Consider the following 8,546-nt stretch of genomic DNA (forward strand, 5'->3'; position numbering starts at 1 on the left):
AAAGTATCATGAGTTTGTCAAAAAAAAAAAAAAAACCTAGTTTGAGAAATTCCTCTCATGGTCATGTGTGAACTCAAGATCTGGGAGTCTGCAGGCTTTTTGTCCTTGCACATTGTGTCATAAACCACGCACTGCTTTAAGTTCTTACTGGACACAAAGGTTAGATTTGGAGTGCGTCTGTGATTTCAGGCATTCAGTCATCCAGAGAATGTGGGGTAAGGGGTCACCCGTATTGTTTTTAGAGGGTGGAGAGAGTGCAGCATGTGATTTGTGTATACATTACTCAGACTGGCCAAAATCCACGTGGCATTTAATGTTTCATGTAGTTTAAAGTCAGTTCTCACAGCTTCAAATCAGATTAATGCCTTTAATATCCTTCCCTAATTTCATGCAGGGATCAGAGACTCTTTTTAAAGAAAATGAGCAATTTTGTCGTACTAAATATATGTTTGTGCAGTCGAAACTTCAAAAAGCGAGAGCGCTGAAGAGGAACAACTTCATCTGCTGAGGCAGCAGAGGGAAGTCCTTGCTACCTTTGCCCCAAAGAACAGGGGGAAAAATCCCCTCTTAGTCTTATATGTATCAGTGAGAACCAATTAAGTAAATTATGTCTGCATCCCCAGAGCCTTGACAGGAACACCCAAGGGGAGAACGAGAGCACAACCGCTCTCCCACCAGCTTCAGTTTCGAGCAAATTCCCTCTCATCATCGTCCTCCTTCTCATCGCTTCCCTCGCCTAATTCTCTGCAGTTTCCTGCAGCTTTAATGTCCCGGCCTGTATTCACCTTTCTCCCACTGTTAGTACACAGCGGTGAGGAGGTGAGAGGTTAGCTCACGTAACAGTAACAAACCTCCCCTTCCTCTTCCCTTTTACATATCACACTCCCCTGTTTTGTTTTGTTTTTCCTCGCTCATTCCGTACAGCACTTTGTTCATATTCATTCATTCCACACCTTCATTGGTTTTTGTTTTTGTTTGGGGTTTTTTTTTTTGGGGGGGGGTGCTCATTTTAAATGTGCTCTAATCAGTGTTTGATCATCACATTGCATTTAGTTACGGTGGAACGTCAAAGAGTAGAATTCCTGCAGAAATTGCAGATGTTGCAGCTTGCATGCGCCCAATGGAGAAAGCTAGTAGGTTGCTGTCGTGGTTTACTCTCACCACTTTCATCTAACTGAGTCCTTTCTGCTCAGCACCAGCCAGACAAAATCAACACTTGGTGGTGTACATAGTGGAGCATTTAAGGTCTCAAGATCCAGATGTTTCCATCAGAAACTCGTAGATACAAAAAAAGAGTCAATATTAGCGCTTTAAGTCCAGAAAGTGTGCCAAGAAAATATCCTCCAGCAGCTTGAACTACTGATACAAGGCCGGATGGATCCACATTCTGACCCTACAATCTGAATGTCACAGCAGAAATCAAGACTCATCAGACGAGGCGACATTTTTTCAATCTTCTGTTGCTCAATTTTGGTGAGGCCATGTGAACTGTAGCCTCAGTTTCAGTTTGAATTACTGTTATCCTCCTATCACCACCGAGCAGTCTGACTGCTCTCCTCTGACCTCTGGCATGAACGAGGCATTTTCTCCCAGAGAACTACTGCTCACTGGATATTTTCAGACCATTCCCGGCCAACCTTACAGAAGGTTTTGTGGGAAAATCCCAGCAGATCATCAGTTTCTGGGATCTTTGCACAATCCAGTCTGGCACCAGGAACCATATCACGTTCAAAGTCACTTAAATCGCCTTTATATTTGCCTCAAAGAACAAATATTGTCATTTTTATGGCTCTAAATCAATATTTGAGTTAATCAGATATCATTATAAAATGTCTGTTTCCTCCAGTGTAATGAAGCGCTGCTGGCTCAGCAGACAAAATGATGACGAATTCTAAAATCAGAGCAAAAACCCCCAATAGACGTTTTGCAATATCTCACTTGTAATCTTCACCGCCACCGCCACCCACTCTTATTTCATTACACCGGTGTCTCGATCCAGACTTACAGTCACATGCTCCATTTCACTTTTTCATAATCAAAAGTGCCTGACGAGGCAAACAGCTAAAACAAAAGAGTTGACCGGCACAGAGTGCATGTTTGTTTAATGTGCAGCTGTGCATTGCAGGGAAGGCGGCCAAGCTGTTTCCCAGTGAGTTTCACACGGACTTTAACTCAAACAGCTGTAAACCCACAGGCCTCAGAGTAGAATAGAATAGAATAGAATAGAATAGAATAGAATAGAATAGAATAGAATAGAGTGTGTAGATGTTACACGTGAAATAAAAAAGCAACTGTGCTGTTTTTATAAATGAGCTTTTTGGATGGATGTTAAATAAGTCTTGCTTGAAAGGTTTGGGTTTATGGTGCAGAAGGAGCTGTTTACAGTCCACTTAGAGAAAGGTCAGTCTGTGACTAATGGCTTCCGTTTTCCTCCCGCCTATCAGAGGCTGCCGTTATCTCTCCGCAGCATTGTGGGGAAGTGCCTGTTGCCTACAGCACGTTGCAATGTGTCCATCAAGCCAACTTTCCTGATGACCTATTGTTTTGTTTTGCTTTTAGCAAAGCTTTCCTATGAAAGTCTAAACTACCTGCATTCTGTCACTGATGAAAACTAACATCACATACTGAATGTACTTACTAGGAGTAATAAGGCAAACTGACACAAACGCAGCCAGTGTGATAATAAATCCTCTTAAGAGATGATAAAGATGCAAACATACACAAACTCTGCTAAACTCAAAGGAATAAAATCAATGTCTGAAATGTTCAATTCTGAGCGTCGGTCTCGTATTTTAACCTCCTCTGCTTTTTCCTGAAGTTAAATGGTTTGATTAAAAAACAGTGAAACTGTTGAATCTTCGTCAGACAAACCGCATAGCCTGACCTTTAAAATATCAGCTCCGTTCGGCCGTGCCACCTGCAGCAGAAGGTCAGTGCGTCCCCGTGCATCACTTATCCGCTGCTCTAGCCACTTAGATTCACACATTTTTGCTATTGTAAGCAGTGCGACGGAGAGCCTGCTGTATTGTCTGCAACAACGGGGCAAATATCTGTTCTGGAAGAAAGCAATCAGTTTTCAGACTGGAATGTCTGCTGCTCAAATCGTCAGGCTGGTAAATTATACCAATGATGATGTTGAAGCATTGGTTTGATGTTTGCTTTGTTTTCATTAAGCTTTCTAATTTCTGCAAACATATTTCTTTATTCAGCGACTTCCTCTGTATGTATAGTGTATACACCTCTTGTTTTTGCCGGTTGGATTGTGTACTCTTTTGGCGTTTGAAGTTGGTTTTCCCTCACAGAAGTTCCGCTTAAGCTCTTCATGCTGTGGCCATAAAATAAACTGCTCTGCGTGTTGTAAAGTCACTGAGTGCTCTCAGAGGTCGCAGCGTGAAGAAAGCCTCGTGTGGACCTGAAATGGTTCTTCCCATCTGGCTCATTGTGGTCCCACACTTGTTAGTCCTCGCTCCCCCCTCTCTGGATCACCCCCTCCAGATTATAGATCACATGTCCTGTCACACAGTAGTCTTTCGAGTGGATAAGCCAAAAACTGTGACAACTGGTGGAGGATTCAGAGCAGAAAACACAGCCACTTCTGTTTATTGACTTTTTCTAAAGTAGGCCATCAGGAGAGTTGGCTTTCCATTCATTTATATGTCTTTGATCACAAAAATAGACAAAATAGTAAGCAGGTAATTACATTTCTATAGAGCTTGAGGTCTGAGCTGCAGTGTTCCCAGGGGTACCCATTGTGTAGAGACTGGTTTGCATAGTCTCGCTTTAAAGATTTCCACCATCCTTCCTCCTTTCAGCTGTACAATCACTCATGGGGCTGTTATTCTGAGGTAAACTCGGACAGGAACTCTTGTTGAGATGACTAGAAAAACATAGATTATTTGTTGTGTTCTCAAGGGTGTAATAGTGTTTCCTCGTATACAGTACAGAGGCCCATCAGAAGTTATATTTTGAGCTGCCTCTAAATATAAAGCAGTTTAACAGCATCATCTTAAAGAAGTATATAATTTAAAGATTAAACAGTGAGAATATGGACAGTCTGTTTCCTTTCAGAAAGACTGAGACTAAGTATGAATAACTGAACCTGTCAAAATCAAAAATATATCATAACTAAATTACTGAACTTAGTCAACAGTATGGGATTAGCTAAGCCTCTCTGTTCTCTAGTAGTATGCCTTAATTCTTCATGACATCGATTCAACAAGGTCCTGAAAGCAGCAGCTTTGGAGGAATCCATTCTGCTGGAAGCAGTCATCAGAAGATGAGTGCAAAGTGTGCCACCAAAAGCCTGAATTGTTGATACGAGGCAGGATGGATTTATATTTTCATGTGGCGTCTGACCTCGCCATTCAAATGTTGCAGTGGAAATTTAGCTCAACATTTTTCCAACCTTCTGTCGTGCGATTTTGGTGAGGCTGTGCAAACTGTAGCCTCAGTGTGGCCATCTGCTGCAAGGTTCAATGTGTTGTGCATTCACAGATGCTCTTCTGCATACCCTGATTGTAATGAGAGGTTATTTTGAGTCCCTGGCCCTGAGAGCTGTCACTCACTAGTTTCTCTTTTTTCTCTCTGTGAACTCTAAAGTCGGCTGTGCAGGAATATCCAGCAGATCAGCAGTTTGTGAAATGCTCATACTTATTCAACTTGTCACCAACAACCATCCCTCTTTGAAAATCACGTAAATCACTTTTCTTCATCATTCTTATGTAAAGTTTGAACTTCAGCTGGTCACCTTGACCATGTCTATGTGCCTAAATCCATTGAGGAGCTGCCATGTGATTGGCTGATTAGATATTAATGTTAATGAGCGATTGAACTGGCATACATAACAAAGTATGAACTCCTTATGATTGTCAGATTCAGAATTAAAATCAAAGACATGCTGTGTGAAAAGATCTGGTATTTTAAAGATTTTTGAGTTTAATCCAAGCGTCTCTGCCGCAGTCTCTGGAGAGATGATAGCCTGCGCGCCTAGACAGAACAGCTTGCATAACATTCTCACACTTGTTGAAGAAATCAGAGCTTGCGAGTTTCAGTGGAAAAAAAGCCTCGTTGCATGGCAGCCAGCCTCCCCGACAGCTCCGAGAGCAGGGTGCCGCCGGTGCGTCGAGCTTATTGTTTATTGTCTTATGTAGTCTGGAAGATGAGTGGATGGTGGGGTGGGTGCAGTTTTCTCTGTGGTGGGGTTGGGTGGACTGTCCCGGGCTCTGTGGGGCCGGGCGGCGCTGCTGCACTGGGTCCGGTCTGGATGGGCCTGGGCCCCCTTTCCCTGGCGGGTCGCGGAGTATGGGGGTGCCTACTGGGGTCAGCGGGGGAGCTGGCCCCAGGGAGGGGTCACTTGCCCCTCCCTTCCTTCCCTCCCCATCTCCAGCTGCCTCCCTCTTCCCGCTCCACCACAACCACCCACACATGCAGGGCCTTGGAGTAGGGGTATGTCACCAGGGTGCAGAGGAGGCTACCCCCCCCCCCCCCCCCCCCTCTGTCCCCTTCTGGCTGCCTCTGCCTCAATTTTATCCCACAACTTAGACATTCACATTACTCACACTCTCATTACACATACATATAGGATCTTGGGGGTGGGCACGATGCACGGAGTCCAAAGTACCATCAGGGTGTACACCCCACCCCTGGCATCGTTGCCCACCTCTCAATTTTAAATACACGTAGACATTGAGGGCTAGCAGGAGGGACCATGCGCTTACCTGCTGCTCTCTGGCAGGTAGCTCCAAGCCCTCCTGGGTTTTAAATGCACCTTAGAACACACATGCATCAACATTACAATGAGCGGGTGGAGGGAGGTTCGGAGTCTTCTCTCACCCCCGTTCTCTGCGACCTGCTGGAGCAGGGGGGCTAGGACTAAGAGGAGGAGTTGGCCGTCCGACTGCGGTCTGGAGTGTGGAGCCTTCCTGCTGCTGCGGAGTCGGGGCGGTCTGCCTCCCCCCACCGCAGGGAAAAGGGAAACACCACCTGGGTCTGGGTGCAGTTCCCCCCTCCAGGGGCGGGGGCACCTAGACCCGGTTTGTAGAGTACGCTTGGGGAGTGTGATCGTGTGTACAGCGTCTCTTTATGTCTGTCTCCACGTTGGTTGAGTGTGGAGTAAGTGCATATGAGAGCATGAGGGTGGGAATGGATGTTTGTATCTGTGTGTGCCTGTATGTCTGTGTCTATATGTCAGGTTGGGTGTCAGGCGCCACCTCTCTGGGGACATCTCAGGCCCTCCAAGGTTTGGAGGCCTATCTCCCCCTACCACCACTTCCCCTGCCAGTGGCGGACCCCCTCAGACATCGGTGCGTTGGTGGTTCTTTGTGTCCGGGGATGGGCGTCCAGGTACACACCGGCTCACTCCTTGGCGGCCGCTTATCGGGGCCTGGAGCCTGGGGCTCGCTCGGGCCACTTCGGAGGTGGGGTGCCCCCGGCCTCTCGGCCTGGGGCTCGGTCACTCAGGCGCAGCTGGCTGCCGGCGGAGCTCACGGGCGCGTCACTGCAACTCCCCCTGGCTTCTGCTCCGCGGCTGCTGAGTGAGCCCTCATCTGGGACTCTCCTCAGCTCTTTCCGGGACAGTGGCGCAGCTGCCCCTCTGTTGGTCTTCCTTGGTCTCTTGTGTTCTGCGGGCCTCTGGATGTCTGGAGTTTTGATCTCCTCCACACCTGCTTCACACCCTGGAGGACGGGGCTGTGGCCCCCCCACACCCTCTAGCAGATTATTACATGAAGGAACCTTTTAAAAAAAACAAAAAACAAGCGCGTCCATGCTCACAGGTGTACACACGGGTGATCACACCCACAAACTACACCCTTTTTGGCTCCTACCTCAAAGCACACTGTGTTCTGTTGATCTTATGTGCTGCACAATAATGTTTAACATTTAGTATTTACTGTCATATTCCCATATATCATTGTGATGTTGTTTATTCTATTACTCTTGTTCTCTTCTGCTTGCTTTCTTTTTTCTTTCTCAGCAGGTGATCCAGGTGATTGATATATGCATTTTTTTTCTCTGCCCGTTCTGTTGGTTTTTGTCTTTTGCCCTTCTCCCCCGTCCCTCTTCTCAGCTGTTTCTCTTTCCCTCTTTCTTTCTCCCCTTCTTTCCCCCAGTCAAGTCTGTTCGGTATTCAGTAAGTGAAAATAAAATAAACAATAAAAGGTGAATCAAATGGACCATTACGGCAAGGCTGGGATGGTCAGTTTGGTAAAGTAAATCCGTTGGGCATCTTTCTTTGCCTTTAGACAACAATTCTGATGGCAAAAGAGCCAAACGGGACAGGCCAAAAAGAAAAAAAAAAAAAAAAAAAAAAAAAAAAAAAAAGATTATAGATCACATGTCCTGTCACACAGTAGTCTTTCGAGTGGATAAGCCAAAAACTGTGACAACTGGTGGAGGATTCAGAGCAGAAAACACAGCCACTTCTGTTTATTGACTTTTTCTAAAGTAGGCCATCAGGAGAGTTGGCTTTCCATTCATTTATATGTCTTTGATCACAAAAATAGACAAAATAGTAAGCAGGTAATTACATTTCTATAGAGCTTGAGGTCTGAGCTGCAGTGTTCCCAGGGGTACCCATTGTGTAGAGACTGGTTTGCATAGTCTCGCTTTAAAGATTTCCACCATCCTTCCTCCTTTCAGCTGTACAATCACTCATGGGGCTGTTATTCTGAGGTAAACTCGGACAGGAACTCTTGTTGAGATGACTAGAAAAACATAGATTATTTGTTGTGTTCTCAAGGGTGTAATAGTGTTTCCTCGTATACAGTACAGAGGCCCATCAGAAGTTATATTTTGAGCTGCCTCTAAATATAAAGCAGTTTAACAGCATCATCTTAAAGAAGTATATAATTTAAAGATTAAACAGTGAGAATATGGACAGTCTGTTTCCTTTCAGAAAGACTGAGACTAAGTATGAATAACTGAACCTGTCAAAATCAAAAATATATCATAACTAAATTACTGAACTTAGTCAACAGTATGGGATTAGCTAAGCCTCTCTGTTCTCTAGTAGTATATCCAGCAGATCAGCAGTTTGTGAAATGCTCATACTTATTCAACTTGTCACCAACAACCATCCCTCTTTGAAAATCACGTAAATCACTTTTCTTCATCATTCTTATGTAAAGTTTGAACTTCAGCTGGTCACCTTGACCATGTCTATGTGCCTAAATCCATTGAGGAGCTGCCATGTGATTGGCTGATTAGATATTAATGTTAATGAGCGATTGAACTGGCATACATAACAAAGTATGAACTCCTTATGATTGTCAGATTCAGAATTAAAATCAAAGACATGCTGTGTGAAAAGATCTGGTATTTTAAAGATTTTTGAGTTTAATCCAAGCGTCTCTGCCGCAGTCTCTGGAGAGATGATAGCCTGCGCGCCTAGACAGAACAGCTTGCATAACATTCTCACACTTGTTGAAGAAATCAGAGCTTGCGAGTTTCAGTGGAAAAAAAGCCTCGTTGCATGGCAGCCAGCCTCCCCGACAGCTCCGAGGGGCCTCAGCGGACATATTTCTGCTCAGCTGTTTGGTTGCCCTGGA

This window comes from Aulonocara sp. 'chitande type north' Nkhata Bay, linkage group LG22 (genome assembly GCF_057382095.1).
Source record: "Aulonocara sp. 'chitande type north' Nkhata Bay isolate Kocher_YH1m ecotype deep benthic linkage group LG22, A_spYH_male_GT1.1, whole genome shotgun sequence".
NCBI lineage: Eukaryota > Metazoa > Chordata > Actinopteri > Cichliformes > Cichlidae > Aulonocara > Aulonocara sp. 'chitande type north' Nkhata Bay.